This window comes from Syngnathus typhle, linkage group LG4 (genome assembly GCF_033458585.1).
Source record: "Syngnathus typhle isolate RoL2023-S1 ecotype Sweden linkage group LG4, RoL_Styp_1.0, whole genome shotgun sequence".
Taxonomy (NCBI): Eukaryota; Metazoa; Chordata; class Actinopteri; order Syngnathiformes; family Syngnathidae; genus Syngnathus; species Syngnathus typhle.
In genome coordinates, this window is record NC_083741.1 from 7,263,450 (window position 1) to 7,283,772 (window position 20,323).

At 39.9% G+C, this 20,323-nt stretch overlaps 1 long non-coding RNA gene across 1 annotated transcript; it reads left to right on the forward strand.

Moving 5' to 3' along the window:
• Window positions 1-18,452: 18,452 nt before the first annotated feature.
• Window positions 18,453-19,173, forward strand: LOC133153007 (uncharacterized). Its single transcript, XR_009714235.1, has 2 exons — window positions 18,453-18,850; window positions 18,972-19,173. It is a non-coding gene; the product is annotated as an uncharacterized LOC133153007 (long non-coding RNA).
• Window positions 19,174-20,323: the final 1,150 nt, after the last annotated feature.

Consider the following 20,323-nt stretch of genomic DNA (forward strand, 5'->3'; position numbering starts at 1 on the left):
AAACTTCACATCTTTTATTTTGAAATTCCCACCCAATTCCTTTTTCCCTTCTCATTTCTACATTTTTCAACCTATTCAACCCATTCCAACTTTCAACTGTTCATCATTTTTCTACCTATTCCACAACTTCCCACTTACCAAAAACTTCACATCTTTTATTTTGAAATTCACACCCAATTCCTTTTTCCCTTCTCATTTCTACATTTTTCAACCGATTCAACCCATTCCAAATTTATTCACTTAATTCACCTTATTCTTCCCACATTCACTCCCATTCACCCCCACTTCCACTATGCTTACACAATTCAACCCTTGACCCCCAATTCCAGTGTGGCGGCCATCTTGGATGACCCTGAAGTGCCACCAATGAACCCAGAATGAACCGGAAGTGGCCCAAATCAAACCGAAAGTGACCCCAAATAGACCGGAAGTGACCTCAGGTAAACCGGAAGTGACCCCAAATCAAACCGGAAGTGACCCCAAATGTACCGGAAGTGACCTTTTTAGACCGGAAATGACCCCTAATAAACCGGAAGTGACCTCAGACGAACCGGAAGTGACCCAAATTAAACCGGAAGTGACCCAAATAAACCGGAAGTGACCCAAAATAGACCGGAAGTGACCCCAAATAGACCGGAAGTGACCTCTGGTAAACCGGAAGTGACCCCAAATCAAACCGGAAGTGACCACAAATGAACCGGAAGTGACCTTTTTAGACCGGAAGTGACCCCAAATAAACCGGAAGTGACCTCAGCTAAACCGGAAGTGACCTGTTTTAAACCGGAAGTGACCCAAATAAACCGGAAATGACCTGAATTAGACCGGAAATGACCCGAATCAAACCGGAAGTGACCTTATTTCAACACTAAGTGCCCCAAATAGCTACAATTGCGGTAACTTTTTCGTTTTTTGTCCGATTTAACCCGTTTCAACATTTTTACCCCAAAAGTGAACCTCTTGAGGCCGTTTTTTGTTTTTTTTTCCAAATTTAGAAAGATTTTGGCGCAATTGCTTTTTTTATTTTCCCATTCATTCTCTATGGGGATTCAACATTTGCTCTAACTTCTACATTTTTCAACTGATTCAACCCGTTCCAACTTTCAACTGTACATCTTTTGCCTGCCTATTCCACAACTTCCCACTTACCAAAAATTCCAAATTCGAAATTCAACCAAATTCTCCAAAATTTCGTTTTTCTACTCTAATTTCTACATTTTTCAACCGATTCAACCCATTCCAACTTTCAGCTGTTCATCTTTTGCCTACCTATTCCACAACTTCCCACTTACCAAATATTCCAAACTTTCAATTTTGAAATTCACCACAAATTCTCCAAATATTCTACATTTCTCAAGTAATTCAACACGTTTCAACATCGTTCGGCAGCATTCCCCGAAAAAGTTATTCATACATTTCGCCTTCACACGCAATTTCTCCAGAAATTGCAAAATTCTAGTTGTGTGAAGGCGAAGGCCTTCACACATATGTTATTCTACTCCATTTACTTTATTATTATTATTATTCTATTTTATTCCCGCCACTTTTTTGTCCCGCTTCTTCTTCCACAAAATTCATCCGATTCACTCCATTCCACTTTTCACGTATTCCAAATATTCACGACATGAGCGCTTGTATTTTTCTCATTCCGAAAATTTTCCGATTCCGCAAAATTCCCAAAATTCCGACAAATTTTTCCCCATCCATTCTTAATGGCACATTCCACATTTCACAAAATTTCGTTTTTCACCTCTAACTTCTACATTTTTCAACCGATTCAACCCATTCCAACTTTCAACTGTTCATCTTTTGCCTACCTATTCCACAACTTCCCACTTACCAAAAATTCCAAATTTTCAAATTTGAAATTCAACCAAAATTCTCTCAAATTCTGTTTTTCTACTCTAATTTCTACATTTTTCAACCGATTCAACCCATTCCAACTTTCAACTGTTCATCTTTTGCCTACCTATTCCACAACTTCCCACTTACCAAAAATTCCAAATTTTCAAATTTGAAATTCAACCAAAATTCTCCAAAATTCAGTTTTTCCACTCTAATTTCTACATTTTTCAACCGATTCAACCCATTCCAACTTTCAACTGTTCATCTTTTGCCTACCTATTCCACAACTTCCCACTTACCAAAAATTCCGAACTTTCACATTTGAAATTCAACCAAATTCTCCAAAATTTCGTTTTTCCACTCTAATTTCTACATTTTTCGACCGATTCAACCCATTCCACATTTATTCCCTTTATTCATCTTATGCTTACCACATTCACTCCCATTCACCCCCACTTCCACTATGCTTACACAATTCAACCCTTGACCCCCAATTCCAGTGTGGCGGCCATCTTGGATGACCCTGAAGTGCCACCAATGAACCCAGAATGAACCGGAAGTGCCCCAAATCAAACCGAAAGTGACCCCAAATAGACCGGAAGTGACCTCAGGTAAACCGGAAGTGACCCCAAATCAAACCGGAAGTGACCCCAAATGTACCGGAAGTGACCTTTTTAGACCGGAAATGACCCCTAATAAACCGGAAGTGACCTCAGACGAACCGGAAGTGACCCAAATTAAACCGGAAGTGACCCAAATAAACCGGAAGTGACCCCAAATAGACCGGAAGTGACCCCAAATAGACCGGAAGTGACCTCTGGTAAACCGGAAGTGACCCCAAATCAAACCGGAAGTGACCACAAATGAACCGGAAGTGACCTTTTTAGACCGGAAGTGACCCCAAATAAACCAGAAGTGACCTCAGCTAAACCGGAAGTGACCTGTTTTAAACCGGAAGTGACCCAAATAAACCGGAAGTGACCCAAATTAGACCGGAAATGACCCGAATCAAACCGGAAGTGACCTTATTTCAACACTAAGTGCCCCAAATAGCTACAATTGCTAACTTTTTCGTTTTTTGTCCGATTTAACCCGTTTCAACATTTTTACCCCAAAAGTGAACCTCTTGAGGCCGTTTTTTGTTTTTTTTCCAAATTTAGAAAGATTTTGGCGCAATTGCTTTTTTTATTTTCCCATTCATTCTCTATGGGGATTCAACATTTGCTCTAACTTCTATATTTTTCAACTGATTCAACCCGTTCCAACTTTCAACTGTACATCTTTTGCCTGCCTATTCCACAACTTCCCACTTACCAAAAATTCCAAATTCGAAATTCAACCAAATTCTCCAAAATTTCGTTTTTCTACTCTAATTTCTACATTTTTCAACCGATTCAACCCATTCCAACTTTCAGCTGTTCATCTTCTGCCTACCTATTCCACAACTTCCCACTTACCAAATATTCCAAACTTTCAATTTTGAAATTCACCACAAATTCTCCAAATATTCTACATTTCTCAAGTAATTCAACACGTTTCAACATCGTTCGGCAGCATTCCCCGAAAAAGTTATTCATACATTTCGCCTTCACACGCAATTTCTCCAGAAATTGCAAAATTCTAGTTATTATTATTATTCTATTTTATTCCCGCCACTTTTTTGTCCCGTTTCATCTTTCACATAATTCATCCGATTCACTCCATTCCACTTTTCACGTATTCCAAATATTCACGACATGAGCGCTTGTATTTTTCTCATTCCGAAAATTTTCCGATTCCGCAAAATTCCCAAAATTCCGACAAATTTTTCCCCATCCATTCTTAATGGCACATTCGACATTTCACAAAATTTCGTTTTTCACCTCTAACTTCTACATTTTTCAACCGATTCAACCCATTCCAACTGTTCATCTTTTGCCTACCTATTCCACAACTTCCCATTTACTAAAAATTCCAAATTTTCAAATTTGAAATTCAACCAAAATTCTCTCTAATTCCGTTATTCCACTCTAATTTCTACATTTTTCAACCGATTCAACCCATTCCAACTTTCAACTGTTCATCTTTTGCCTACCTATTCCACAACTTCCCACTTACCAAAAATTCCAAATTCTCAAATTTGAAATTCAACCAAAATTCTCTAAAATTTCGTTTTTCTACTCTAATTTCTACATTTTTCGACCGATTCAACCCATTCCAAATGCATTCACCTTATGCTTCCCACATTCACTCCCATTCACCCCCACTTCCACTACGCTTACACATTCAACCCTTGACCCCCAATTCCAGTGTGGCGGCCATCTTGGATTGACCCTCAAGTGCCCCCAATGAACCCAAAATGAACCGGAAGTGCCCCAAATCAAACCGAAAGTGACCCCAAATAGACCGGAAGTGACCTCAGGTAAACCGGAAGTGACCCCAAATCAAACCGGAAGTGACCCCAAACGTACCGGAAGTGACCTTTTTAGACCGGAAATGACCCCTAATAAACAGGAAGTGACCTCAGACGAACCGGAAGTGACCCAAATTAAACCGGAAGTGACCCAAATAAACCGGAAGTGACCCCAAATAGACCGGAAGTGACCTCTGGTAAACCGGAAGTGACCCTAAATCAAACCGGAAGTGACCCCAAATGAACCGGAAGTGACCTTTTTAGACCGGAAGTGACCCCTAATAAACCGGAAGTGACCTCAGACGAACCGGAAGTGACCCAAATTAAACCGGAAGTGACCCAAATAAACCGGAAGTGACCCCAAATAGACCGGAAGTGACCCGAATCAAACCGGAAGTGACCTTATTTCAACACTGAGTGGCCCAAATAGCTACATTTGCGCTAACTTTTTCGTTTTTTGTCTGATTTAACCCGTTTCAACATTTTTACCCCAAAAGTGAATCTCCTGAGGCCGTTTTTTTTGTTTTGTTCCAAATTTAGAAAGATTTTGGCGCAATTGCTTTTTTTTATTTTCCCATTCATTCTCTATGGGGATTCAACATTTGCTCTAACTTCTACATTTTTTAACTGATTCAACCCGTTCCAACTTTCAACTGTACATCTTTTGCCTACCTATTCCACAACTTCCCACTTACCAAAAATTCCAAATTCGAAATTCAACCAAATTCTCCAAAATTTCGTTTTTCTACTCTAATTTCTACATTTTTCAACCGATTCAACCCATTCCAACTTTCAACTGTTCATCTTTTGCCTACCTATTCCACAACTTCCCACTTACCAAATATTCCAAACTTTCAATTTTGAAATTCACCACAAATTCTCCAAATATTCTACATTTCTCAAGTAATTCAACACGTTTCAACATCATTCGGCAGCATTCCCCGAAAAAGTTATTCATACATTTCGCCTTCACACGCAATTTCTCCAGAAATTGCAAAATTCTAGTTGTGTGAAGGCGAAGGCCTTCACACATATGTTATTCTACTTTTTTCACTTTATTGTGTGAAGGCGAAGGCCTTCACACATATGTTATTCTACACCATTCTCTATTATTATTGTGTGAAGGCGAAGGCCTTCACACATATGTTATTCTACTCCATTAACTTTATTATTATTATATTTTATTCTCCTCACTTTTTTGACACGTTTCATCTGCCACATAATTCATCCGATTCACTCCATTCCACTTTTCACGTATTCCAAATATTCACGCGACGAGCGCTTGTATTTTTCTCGTTCCGAAAATTTACCGATTCCGCAAAATTCCCAAAATTCCGACAAATTTTTCCCCATTCATTCTTAATGGCACATTCGACATTTCACATTTACGTCGTTCCAATTTGAAATTCACATCATTCAACACATTCTAATCACATTCGGAAGGATTCTCGACATTCCCAAAATTCCCAAATTCAAAAATTTCACGTTTTCACGTTAAAAATTCCGACAAATTTTCGCAAAACTTCGTTTTTCACCTCTAACTTCTACATTTTTCAACCGATTCAACCCATTCCAACTTTCAACTGTTCATCTTTTGCCTACCTATTCCACAACCTCCCACTTACCACAAACTTCACATCTTTTATTTTGAAATTCAACAAAAATTCTCTAAAATTTCGTTTTTCTACTCTAATTTCCACATTTTTCAACCGATTCAACCCATTCCAACTTTCAAGTGTTCATCTTTGCCTACCTATTCCACAACTTCCCACTTACCAAAAATTCCAAATTCTCAAATTTGAAATTCAACCAAAATTCTCTAAAATTTCATTTTTCTACTCTACTTTCTACATTTTTCAACCAATTCAGCCCATTCCAGATTTATTCACTTTATTCACCTTATGCTTCCCACATTCACTCCCATTCACCCCCACTTCCACTACGCCAGTGCTTCTCAATTATTTTCTGTTACGCCCCCCCTAGCAAGAAGAAAACTATTCGCGCCCCCCCTCCCCACCGTGACTATCCTAAATTGTCTTGTAAGTCGTAAAATGTTGCACTGTCGCAAACGTGACAGAAGTAACAATGAGAGCGCCACTGCCCCCTGCTGTAGCAAACGCGCAATTACACTTTATTCTAGTACTGCCAAAAAAAAAGCCTGTTCCCCAGGGTCACACGCGCCCCCCCAGGAATAGCACCGCGCCCCCCAAGGGGGGCGCGCCCCACTATTTGAGAAGCACTGCACTACGCTTACACATTCAACCCTTGACCCCCAATTCCAGTGTGGCGGCCATCTTGGATGACCCTGAAGTGCCACCAATGAACCCAGAATGAACCGGAAGTGCCCCAAATCAAACCGAAAGTGACCCCAAATAGACCGGAAGTGACCTCAGGTAAACCGGAAGTGACCCCAAATCAAACCGGAAGTGACCCCAAATGTACCGGAAGTGACCTTTTTAGACCGGAAATGACCCCTAATAAACCGGAAGTGACCTCAGACGAACCGGAAGTGACCCAAATTAAACCGGAAGTGACCCAAATAAACCGGAAGTGACCCCAAATAGACCGGAAGTGACCCCAAATAGACCGGAAGTGACCTCTGGTAAACCGGAAGTGACCCCAAATCAAACCAGAAGTGACCACAAATGAACCGGAAGTGACCTTTTTAGACCGGAAGTGACCCCAAATAAACCGGAAGTGACCTCAGCTAAACCGGAAGTGACCTATATAAAACCGGAAGTGACCCAAATAAACCGGAAGTGACCCAAACTAGACCGGAAGTGACCCGAAACAAACCGGAAGTGACCTTATTTCAACACTGAGTGGCCCAAATAGCTACATTTGCGCTAACTTTTACGTTTTTTGTCTGATTTAACCCGTTTCAACATTTTTACCCCAAAAGTGAACCTCCTGAGGCCGTTTTTTTTTTTTGGTTCCAAATTTAGAAAGATTTTGGCGCAATTGCTTTTTTTTTTTTCCCATTCATTCTCTATGGGGATTCAACATTTGCTCTAACTTCTACATTTTTTAACTGATTCAACTCGTTCCAACTTTCAACTGTACATCTTTTGCCTACCTATTCCACAACTTCCCACTTACCAAAAATTCCAAATTCGAAATTCAACCAAATTCTCCAAAAGTTCGTTTTTCTACTCTAATTTCTACATTTTTCAACCGATTCAACCCATTCCAACTTTCAACTGTTCATCTTTTGCCTACCTATTCCACAACTTCCCACTTACCAAATATTCCAAACTTTCGATTTTGAAATTCACCACAAATTCTCCAAATATTCTACATTTCTCAAGTAATTCAACACGTTTCAACATCGTTCGGCAGCATTCCCCGAAAAAGTTATTCATACATTTCGCCTTCACACGCAATTTCTCCAGAAATTGCAAAATTCTAGTTATTATTATTATTCTCTACGTTTCTCCACACTTTTTTGACACGTTTCATCTTCCACATAATTCATCCGATTCACTCCATTCCACTTTTCACGTATTCCAAATATTCACGCGACGAGCGCTTGTATTTTGCTCGTTCCGAAAATTTTCCGATTCCGCAAAATTCCCAAAATTCCGACAAATTTTTCCCCATTCATTCTTAATGGCACATTCGACATTTCACATTTACGTCGTTCCAATTTGAAATTCACATCATTCAGCACATTCTAATCACATTCGGAAGGATTCTCGACATTCCCAAAATTCCCAAATTCGAAAATTTCACGTTTTCACGTTAAAAATTCCGACAAATTTTCACAAAATTTCGTTTTTCACCTCTAACTTCTACATTTTTCAACCGATTCAACTCGTTCCAACTTTCAACTGTTCATCTTTTGCCTACCTATTCCACAACGTCCCACTTACCAAAAACTTCACATCTTTTATTTTGAAATTCAACCAAAATTCTCTAAAATTTCGTTTTTCTACTCTAATTTCTACATTTTTCAACCGATTCAACCCATTCCAACTTTCAACTGTTCATTATTTTTCTACTGATTCCACAACTTCCCACTTACCAAAAGCTTCACATCTTTTATTTTGAAATTCACACCCAATTCCTTTTCCCTTCTCATTTCTACATTTTTCAACCGATTCAACCCATTCCAACTTTCAACTGTTCATCATTTTTCTACCTATTCCACAACTTCCCACTTACCAAAAACTTCACATCTTTTATTTTGAAATTCACACCCAATTCTCCAATATTTCCGTTTCTCCTTCTCATTTCTACATTTTTCAACCGATTCAACCCATTCCAACTTTCAACTGTTCATCATTTTTCTACCTATTCCACAACTTCCCACTTACCAAAAACTTCACATCTTTTATTTTGAAATTCACACCCAATTCCTTTTTCCCTTCTCATTTCTACATTTTTCAACAGATTCAACCCATTCCAAATTTATTCACTTAATTCACCTTATTCTTCCCACATTCACTCCCATTCACCCCCACTTCCACTATGCTTACACAATTCAACCCTTGACCCCCAATTCCAGTGTGGCGGCCATCTTGGATGACCCTGAAGTGCCACCAATGAACCCAGAATGAACCGGAAGTGGCCCAAATCAAACCGAAAGTGACCCCAAATAGACCGGAAGTGACCTCAGGTAAACCGGAAGTGACCCCAAATCAAACCGGAAGTGACCCCAAATGTACCGGAAGTGACCTTTTTAGACCGGAAATGACCCCTAATAAACCGGAAGTGACCTCAGACGAACCGGAAGTGACCCAAATTAAACCGGAAGTGACCCCAAATAGACCGGAAGTGACCTCAGGTAAACCGGAAGTGACCCCAAATCAAACCGGAAGTGACCCCAAATGTACCGGAAGTGACCTTTTTAGACCGGAAATGACCCCTTATAAACCGGAAGTGACCTCAGACGAACCGGAAGTGACCCAAATAAACCGGAAGTGACCCCAAATAGACCGGAAGTGACCCCAAATAGACCGGAAGTGACCTCTGGTAAACCGGAAGTGACCCCAAATCAAACCGGAAGTGACCACAAATGAACCGGAAGTGACCTTTTTAGACCGGAAGTGACCCCAAATAAACCGGAAGTGACCTCAGCTAAACCGGAAGTGGCCTGTTTTAAACCGGAAGTGACCCAAATAAACCGGAAGTGACCCAAATTAGACCGGAAATGACCCGAATCAAGCCGGAAGTGACCTTATTTCAACACTAAGTGCCCCAAATAGCTACATTTGCGCTAACGTCTTCGTTTATTGTCCGATTTAACCCGTTTCAACATTTTTATCCCAAAAGTGAACCTCCTGAGGCCGTTTTTTTTGTTTTGTTCCAAATTTAGAAAGATTTTGGCGCAATTGCTTTTTCTTATTTTCCCATTCATTCTCTATGGGGATTCAACATTTGCTCTAACTTCTACATTTTTTAACTGATTCAACCCGTTCCAACTTTCAACTGTACATCTTTTGCCTACCTATTCCACAATTTCCCACTTACCAAAAATTCGAAATTTGAAATTCAACCAAATTCTCCCAAATTTCGTTTTTTACTCTAATTTCTACATTTTTCAACCCATTCCAACTTTCAGCTGTTCATCTTTTGCCTACCTATTCCACAACTTCCCACTTACCAAATATTCCAAACTTTCAATTTTGAAATTCACCACAAATTCTCCAAATATTCTACATTTCTCAAGTAATTCAACACGTTTCAACATCGTTCGGCAGCATTCCCCGAAAAAGTTATTCATACATTTCGCCTTCACACGCAATTTCTCCAGAAATTGCAAAATTCTAGTTATTATTATTCTCTTTTATTCTCCACACTTTTTTGACACGTTTCATCTTCCACATAATTCATCCGATTCACTCCATTCCACTTTTCACGTATTCCAAATATTCACGCGACGAGCGCTTGTATTTTTCTCGTTCCGAAAATTTTCCGATTCCGCAAAATTCCCAAAATTCCGACAAATTTTTCCCCATTCATTCTTAATGGCACATTCGACATTTCACATTTACGTCGTTCCAATTTGAAATTCACATCATTCAGCACATTCTAATCACATTCGGAAGGATTCTCGACATTCCCAAAATTCCCAAATTCGAAAATTTCACGTTTTCACGTTAAAAATTCCGACAAATTTTCACAAAATTTCGTTTTTCACCTCTAACTTCTACATTTTTCAACCGATTCAACTCGTTCCAACTTTCAACTGTTCATCTTTTGCCTACCTATTCCACAACGTCCCACTTACCAAAAACTTCACATCTTTTATTTTGAAATTCAACCAAAATTCTCTAAAATTTCGTTTTTCTACTCTAATTTCTACATTTTTCAACCGATTCAACCCATTCCAACTTTCAACTGTTCATTATTTTTCTACCGATTCCACAACTTCCCACTTACCAAAAGCTTCACATCTTTTATTTTGAAATTCACACCCAATTCCTTTTCCCTTCTCATTTCTACATTTTTCAACCGATTCAACCCATTCCAACTTTCAACTGTTCATCATTTTTCTACCTATTCCACAACTTCCCACTTACCAAAAACTTCACGTCTTTTATTTTGAAATTCACACCCAATTTCCTTTTCCCTTCTCATTTCTACATTTTTCAACCGATTCAACCCATTCCAACTTTCAACTGTTCATCATTTTTCTACCTATTCCACAACTTCCCACTTACCAAAAACTTCACATCTTTTATTTTGAAATTCACACCCAATTTCCTTTTCCCTTCTCATTTCTACATTTTTCAACCGATTCAACCCATTCCAACTTTCAACTGTTCATCATTTTTCTACCTATTCCACAACTTCCCACTTACCAAAAACTTCACATCTTTTATTTTGAAATTCACACCCAATTCCCTTTTCCCTTCTCATTTCTACAGTTTTCAACCGATTCAACCCATTCCAACTTTCAACTGTTCATCATTTTTCTACCTATTCCACAACTTCCCACTTACCAAAAACTTCACATCTTTTATTTTGAAATTCACACCCAATTCCCTTTTCCCTTCTCATTTCTACATTTTTCAACCGATTCAACCCATTCCAACTTTCAACTGTTCATCATTTTTCGACCTATTCCACAACTTCCCACTTACCAAAAACTTCACATCTTTTATTTTGAAATTCGCCACAAATTCTCCAAATATTCTACATTTCTCAAGTAATTCAACACGTTTCAACATCGTTCGGCAGCATTCCCCGAAGAAGTTATTCATACATTTCGCCTTCACACGCAATTTCTCCAGAAATTGCAAAATTCTAGTTATTATTATTATTATATTTTATTCTCCTCACTTTTTTGTCCCGCTTCTTCTTTCACAAAATTCATCCGATTCACTCCATTCCACTTTTCACGTATTCCAAATATTCAGGAAAGGGTGGCTTGTATTTTTCTCATTCCGAAAATTTTCAGATTCCGCAAAATTCCCAAAATTCCGACAAATTTTTCCCCATCCATTCTTAATGGCACATTCGACATTTCACAAAATTTGGTTTTTCACCTCTAACTTCTACATTTTTCAACCGATTCAACCCATTCCAACTTTCAACTGTTCATCTTTTGCCTACCTATTCCACAACTTCCCACTTACCAAAAATTCCAAATTTTCAAATTTGAAATTCAACCAAAATTCTCTCAAATTCCGTTATTCCACTCTAATTTCTACATTTTTCAACCGATTCAACCCATTCCAACTTTCAACTGTTCATCTTTTGCCTACCTATTCCACAACTTCCCACTTACCAAAAATTCCAAATTCTCAAATTTGAAATTCAACCAAAATTCTCTCAAATTTCGTTTTTCTACTCTCATTTCTACATTTTTCAACCGATTCAATCCATTCCACATTTATTCCCCTTATTCACCTTATGCTTCCCACATTCACTCCCATTCACCCCCACTTCCACTATGCTTCCCACATTCACTCCCATTCACCCCCACTTCCACTATGCTTACACAATTCAACCCTTGACCCCCCATTCCAGTGTGGCGGCCATCTTGGATGACCCTGAAGTGCCACCAATGAACCCAGAATGAACCGGAAGTGCCCCAAATCAAACCGAAAGTGACCCCAAATAGACCGGAAGTGACCTCTGGTAAACCGGAAGTGACCCCAAATCAAACCGGAAGTGACCCCAAATGTACCAGAAGTGACCTTTTTAGACCGGAAATGAACCCTAATAGACCGGAAGTGACCTCAGACGAACCGGAAGTGACCCAAATTAAACCGGAAGTGACCCAAATAAACCGGAAGTGACCCAAATCAAACCGGAAGTGAGCCCAAATAGACCGGAAGTGACCTCTGGTAAACCGAAAGTGACCCCAAATCAAACCGGAAGTGACCCCAAATGTACCAGAAGTGACATTTTTAGACCGGAAATGAACCCTAATAGACCGGAAGTGACCTCAGACGAACCGGAAGTGACCCAAATTAAACCGGAAGTGACCCAAATAAACCGGAAGTGACCCAAATCAAACCGGAAGTGAGCCCAAATAGACCGGAAGTGACCTCTGGTAAACCGGAAGTGACCCCAAATCAAACCGAAAGTGACCTTTTTAGACCGGAAATGACCCCAAATAAACCGGAAGTGACCTCAGCTAAACCGGAAGTGACCTCTGCTACACCGAAAGTGACCCAAATAGCTATATTTGCGCTAACCTTTGAATATGTGTCCTATTCAAATTCTAATATTAAGATATCCCTTTGGGTTTTCTAACAAATTGGGACTTCATTAAGGTAACATTCACAGCACTATTATGTTTATGTCCATCTGGTGTTTGTCCGCGCGTGTTGGCAACGTAGCCTCAAACGGTCCGTGTGTCTTCTTGCTATTGTTAGCACGCTAGCATCTGCGGTTGTTACTGTTAGCTTGTTAGCGCGCGTGTAAACGACATATATTCTTCAAACGTTGACCGATATAGTCCTTGCGTCTTCCAGCCTTAAGACGCTTTAACGTGAGCAGTGATTAGATACATCCGCTTATCGCGATTGTTGCAGCCCGCGCGCAGTGGTCAGTCACAGAGGGCGGTTATCGACAGAGACTGTTGCTGTGATTGTGTGCGTGTTTGCCAAAAAGTAAGTATAGACATTTAAGTGTTACATTGTTTACTGTTGTGCTGTTTGTCTGCTCCCAGATTGTTTCGTGTGTGCGCCAGTTGGTTGGTGGCTTCGGCGATGCTTTACATAAGAAGTCGTTTATTTGGTTTGTTTTTTCAGTGAAGCATTGCCGCTAGCTAGTTAGCATTAGCGAAACGTCCAATAGTAACTACCTTCGTTGCAGCTCGGCTCCGGAGTTCAATAGGCGTAAATAGGTTCAACTTAAGAGGCGGTGGCTCTGTCGAATTAAATATTTTGTATTAAACTTTGATTCTTTCAATAATTGCAATAGGGACTTTTACGGTGAGTACGGCGACCAGATATGACGTCACATTGTAGTTTTCCCCACCCTCGTGTTTACTTGTAGGCCACAAATCGGCGACCAAATATGACGTCACATTGTAGTTTTATTACGTTGCGTTTACTTGGATGAAACAAATATATCTTACACAATGGTTTTCACTATTACGCATACTGTAATATAAATAAATTTTGATGTTTAGTAGACAAACAACGCATCCTATGTTGAAAAATCAATGGACAATTTGGGGTTAAATTGTTGCGTTGGAAAGTGACGTCACCACGCCAAGTCTCGCGTGAGTTATAGCCGCTTATCGCGATTGTTGCAGCCCGCGCGCAGTGGTCAGTCACAGACGGCGGTTATCGACAGAGACTGTTGCTGTGATTGTGTGCGTGTTTGCCAGAAAGTAAGTGTAGACATTTAAGTGTTACATTGTTTACTGTTGTGCTGTTTGTCTGCTCCCAAATTGTTTCATGTGTGCGCCGTTTGGTTGGCAGCTTCGGCGATGCTTTCCATAAGTCGTCGTTTAGTTGGTTTATTTTTTCAGTGAAGCATTGCCGCTAGCTAGTTAGCATTAGCGAAACGTTCAATAGCAACTACCTTCGTTGCAGCTCGGCCCCGGAGTCCAATAGGCGTAAATAGGTTTAACTTAAGAGGCGGTGGCTGTGTCGAATTAAATATTTTATATTAAACTTTGATTCTTTCAATAATCGCAATAGGGACTTTTACGGTGAGTACGGCGACCAGATATGACGTCACATTGTAGTTTTCCCCACCCTCGTGTTTACTTGTAGGCCACAATTCGGCGACCAAATATGACGTCACATTGTAGTTTTATTACGTTGCGTTTACTTGGATGAAACAAATATATCTTACACAATGGTTTTCACTATTACGCATACTGTAATATAAATAAATTTTGATGTTTAGTAGACAAACAACGCATCCTATGTTGAAAAATCAATGGACATTTTGGGGTTAAATTGTTGCGTTGGAAAGTGACGTCACCACGCCAAGTCTCGCGTGAGTTATAGCCGCTTATCGCGATTGTTGCAGCCCGCGCGCAGTGGTCAGTCACAGACGGCGGTTATCGACAGAGACTGTTGCTGTGATTGTGTGCGTGTTTGCCAGAAAGTAAGTGTATACATTTAAGTGTTACATTGTTTACTGTTGTGCTGTTTGTCTGCTCCCAAATTGTTTCATGTGTGCGCCGTTTGGTTGGCAGCTTCGGCGATGCTTTCCATAAGTCGTCGTTTAGTTGGTTTATTTTTTCAGTGAAGCATTGCCGCTAGCTAGTTAGCATTAGCGAAACGTTCAATAGCAACTACCTTCGTTGCAGCTCGGCCCCGGAGTCCAATAGGCGTAAATAGGTTTAACTTAAGAGGCGGTGGCTGTGTCGAATTAAATATTTTATATTAAACTTTGATTCTTTCAATAATCGCAATAGGGACTTTTACGGTGAGTACGGCGACCAGATATGACGTCACATTGTAGTTTTCCCCACCCTCGTGTTTACTTGTAGGCCACAATTCGGCGACCAAATATGACGTCACATTGTAGTTTTATTACGTTGCGTTTACTTGGATGAAACAAATATATCTTACACAATGGTTTTCACTATTACGCATACTGTAATATAAATAAATTTTGATGTTTAGTAGACAAACAACGCATCCTATGTTGAAAAATCAATGGACATTTTGGGGTTAAATTGTTGCGTTGGAAAGTGACGTCACCACGCCAAGTCTCGCGTGAGTTATAGCCGCTTATCGCGATTGTTGCAGCCCGCGCGCAGTGGTCAGTCACAGACGGCGGTTATCGACAGAGACTGTTGCTGTGATTGTGTGCGTGTTTGCCAGAAAGTAAGTGTAGACATTTAAGTGTTACATTGTTTACTGTTGTGCTGTTTGTCTGCTCCCAAATTGTTTCATGTGTGCGCCGTTTGGTTGGCAGCTTCGGCGATGCTTTCCATAAGTCGTCGTTTAGTTGGTTTATTTTTTCAGTGAAGCATTGCCGCTAGCTAGTTAGCATTAGCGAAACGTTCAATAGCAACTACCTTCGTTGCAGCTCGGCCCCGGAGTCCAATAGGCGTAAATAGGTTCAACTTAAGAGGCGGTGGCTGTGTCGAATTAAATATTTTATATTAAACTTTGATTCTTTCAATAATCGCAATAGGGACTTTTACGGTGAGTACGGCGACCAGATATGACGTCACATTGTAGTTTTCCCCACCCTCGTGTTTACTTGTAGGCCACACATCGGCGACCAAATATGACGTCACATTGTAGTTGTATTACGTTGCGTTTACTTGGATGCAACAAATATATCTTACAATGGTTTTCACTATTACGCATACTGTAATATAAATAAATTTTGATGTTTAGTAGACAAACAACGACAGAGACTGTTGCTGTGTGTCACTTCCGGTTTATCTGGGGTCATTTGGGGTAATTTCTTTATGCCAGAAATGCATGGCGTCTTTCTCCCTGCAGTCCCTGTGGAAGTTTGAACATTTTCTCCAAACACAAGATTCACGTTTTTATGCTGTATTGTATCTTATTTTTCATTGGTTGAGTTTGTGTGCAAGACATATTTAAAATTCCCACACCAAAATATTTGTTTGTATTTAAAAATAATATATTTTTAAAAAATTTACATTTGATGGAAATTTATGTTCAAGTACAGTAACTGAATTTTCTCTCTCTCTCTCTCTCTCCCTCGCTATGCAGGTGAATTGCTTTGATCAGGTAAGGTGTGGATTATGATTATTTATTTTCATTAATGGCATCAGACGTTTTCAGACAGATTTATAGTTTTTGTGGCAACTTCCGCTATCATTACAAAGCATATATAGATGCGTTCTACGGCCGTTGAGTACCTGCTGAGCTAGACTGCAATGCTTTTTCATCGCCACTGCATGTCCTTCGAAAACAATTGGTAGCTTGTTCAATTTTCAATGACTTTTATGAGGCAGTCTTTTTACTTCTGCTATCATTACAAAGCATATATAGATACGTTCTAGTTATTTTCTTTGAGATGCTGATTAAAGCCCAAAGCAGCACCGCATAGACACACTGCGTAGTGTGTTTGCATGCTATCTATCACCACTAATAATTAGGGGTGTAACGATACATCGATACACATCGATTAATCGATATAATGCTCTACGATTTATTGGTATCGATGCTAAAGGTAAACATCGATTTATATCGCCGTGTTTGACCTCGGACATTAGACGCGACTTTATTTTGAAATCCAGTTCATTGTTGCTTGCTTCCTCTTTCCGGCGTTGTTGTGTTGTGAGCAGAGCACGCACGTGAAAGGGGAGGGGACAACTAGTCCGCGGCTCCTGGGCTGGTGCTATGGCTAGTGTCCAAAAAGACGAGGAAATTTGCTCCCCTTTAGGCTTCAAGTCATTCGTTTGGAAGCACTTTGGATTCCAAAGAAAAGAGGGCTCAACGGCCAAGACACGTGCAGTATGTAAATCCTGCCATGCGGTGATAAAATATTCAGGGAGCACAAATCTCGCCGCACATTTAAAGAAAAAACACGACATCAAAGTTCAGTGTTAAAGTAAGCAATTTGTATACTACAATACTCTTGTAATTTCCTAAATAAAGAGTTTGCAGTGCCTTGTTGATTTCGCGTATGAATTGTTATAAATCAGGATATTGTTATATATTTTTTACTAAAAAAAAAACAAAAAAATCGATCGTAGAGCACTATATCGTGATATATCGTGCATGAATCGCAGCAGGCTTTAAGATATCGGCAAATATCGGATCGTAGTTCTTTATATCGATATTATATCGTATCGTGACAAAACCCGCGATTTACACCCCTACTAATAATGCATCACGTGGTGTAATACATTTGCTGTATTCCGACGAAAGGATGTTAATGCATGTTTTATGTGTTTGTGATACCATTGGTTGAATGTGTCATATTCAAACGCTAATATTAAGGTCACCTTTTGGGTTTTCTAACAAATTGTGACTCTCCTGTCGTGTTGTGTGCAAATAGCGACTATTCCTCTCATTTTTTGTATCATTGGTTTGTATGGTGGCAGGAGCATCCCCAGTTATGACCACTGTGTGGATGTGTTTGAAGTGAATCATATTCAAAAGTTTATGTTCTGTTCTTGTTTAATTTTGTTTAAGTAGATTGTGTGCTAGAAATATTTAAAATATCAAAATATGTGTATATTTTAAATAGTCCTGCAACATTTTGTATGTTCAAGTACAATAACTGATTCTCTTTTTGTCTCTGTTTGCAGAGTTCATTCGCTTTGACCAAAGGTGAAGTGCCGATTATATCCAGCCAGCTAACATGCTTCCACCCATTATGCAATAAAAGTTTCATAGTGATGTTTAACTGTAAGAAATGCTGTTTGTTCTTTGTACAACATACAATTAGATGCAGAGATCCTGTCACCTGTTTGTAAATGCGTTTATACATTTAATGTACAAATGCTATTGTTAGGAATATTACAATCTTTTAGCATTTACTGTTGTGCATTTTATCATTCATTTTATGTGGCCACATAATAAACACATGTTTTTCTGCAAAGAATTGCTAACCGAATTTCACATTTTATTATAAATTGTCATGCAAATTAAATTTAAGTCAATTTCTAGTATACGGCTGTTCAGCAGTGACAGTAAAAATAAGGTTGCAGTGCCACCATTTTCAAAGTTGACGTGAATTACAAGAGAAGTAGAAAGATGGTACCGTTGTAACAAATATTTAAACACTGTGGTTGACTTTTATGCTTTTTGTACCCCTTCTCCCCAGGCTGCTGACTGAGTCCCAACCCACCCCACCCCACCCCAACCCTCTTTATCGCTGCTCCACCTTTTGTCTCTGACTTCTTTCACTCACTGTCCATCTTGTGGTGTTGATAAGACAATCTGACTTGTGGATAAGACAATCTGACTTGTGGATGAGACAATCTGACTTGTGGATAAGACAAAAACCCTTTTTGGGCTGTGCATTGAAATATATCCCCTTGCATCGGGGCCCAACTGTTGAGACTTCTTTATTACCTGTTGTGTGGAATCCAATTGAGAAAAGTGCAAGACGCGAGCCATGCCACGCAAAAGCAAGAAGGCGCAAGCTGCCAAGGTAAGCTGGCAACAGCGTAAAAACAACACAGACTCTGGAAGTGCAGATAAACCAACAACTGCCAAAGAATTGATGGCCACTGAACCTGGAAACTCTATGGAGGTAATGATGTCTACATCTCATGATCCTGTAACATGTGTTTTGGCATCCTACAGTCAAGCGCATCCAAAGTATGCTGATTCCAGAAACAGTCAGTGTGCTGCAAACTCTGCTACATTTCTAGCTTTCCTGCAGGAGATAGACAATGTGACCAGTGCTCACCTGGACCTTGTTCTCGATCGAGGCAATGAGCTCTATGTGGCTACTGTGGCTGTGCTGAAAACAGAAGGGCGGTATGAACATCATCATTTGGCAACCGATGAAATCCCATCCATTGTGAATGGCTTTCACAAACAACATGTGTTAATAAAGTATCAGTCAATGTATGGTCTTTTCAAATCCTCTATTGCTGATGTGGCATTTATGATGCTCTGTGACGGACTTCAGTGCCTGGTGTCAGAGGTAAATCATGCTCTTTTGGTTATGAATTCATTGTTTATTGCTGTATTCCGAAACCACCAAGGCAGATATGGCTATTTTGATCCACATGCCAGAGAACGTGATGGGCTTCCTCCGCCCTCCGGTGCACCACGTGGTACAGCTGTCATGATGCTTTTTACATGTTTGAACGATCTGATAGATAAGCTCATACAGGTTTTCACTCTGGCTGGTGCTGCTCCCACTACTCAATATGAATTGATGCCGGTAAGGTTTCAACCTGTTGACAATGCAAGTGACTGTGAAATGGCGACTGATGCTGAATCATCTCTTACGACAACACACTACGATGATTCTGAGATGACACAGCGTGTGGTGACGGGTGTGTCCAGACCATGTGCGAGCAAACACGAGTCAATTGAAGGTGTACGTGACAGTAACAGTAAGGTGGTATGTACACAAACACGAGATGTGATGAAAATTGTGAAATCCAAAAGGAAAACATTTCAAAGACGAACTCAAGCCCAACAAAAGATACTTGATAAAGCTATGGGGAGAGTCACAAAACAAGAAACAAGGCGAATACACGCAAACATGAAAAAGAAGAATATATACAGCCAAACTCCAGAGGTTAGAGAACGTAAAAAGTCTTACATCGTGACTCGCTACCAGCAAGACCCTAATTTTCGTGTAAAACAAAAGTCGGTCGCAGTCGACCGCTATTGCAAATATGACGCAATTAAGATGAAACAGCGCAAATATATCAAGCAGAGATACAGTCACGATGATACATTTCGGACCAAAATGTGTTCCTATATCAAGGAAAGGTATGGTAATGATGGTGAATTTCGGCGCAAACAGCGCTTTTATATCAAGCAGAGATATGCACATGACGATGAATTTAGGCGCAAACAGCGCTTTTATATCAAGCAGAGATACGCACATGACTATGAATTTAGGTGTAAACAGCGGTCGTTTATCAAGCAGCGATATGTTCAAGACGATCAATTTAGGCGCAAACAGCGTTCCCACATCAAAGAACGCTACGCACAGGACCCTGCCTTCAGAGCCAAGCAGAAGGAAAACATGCGTTTGCGC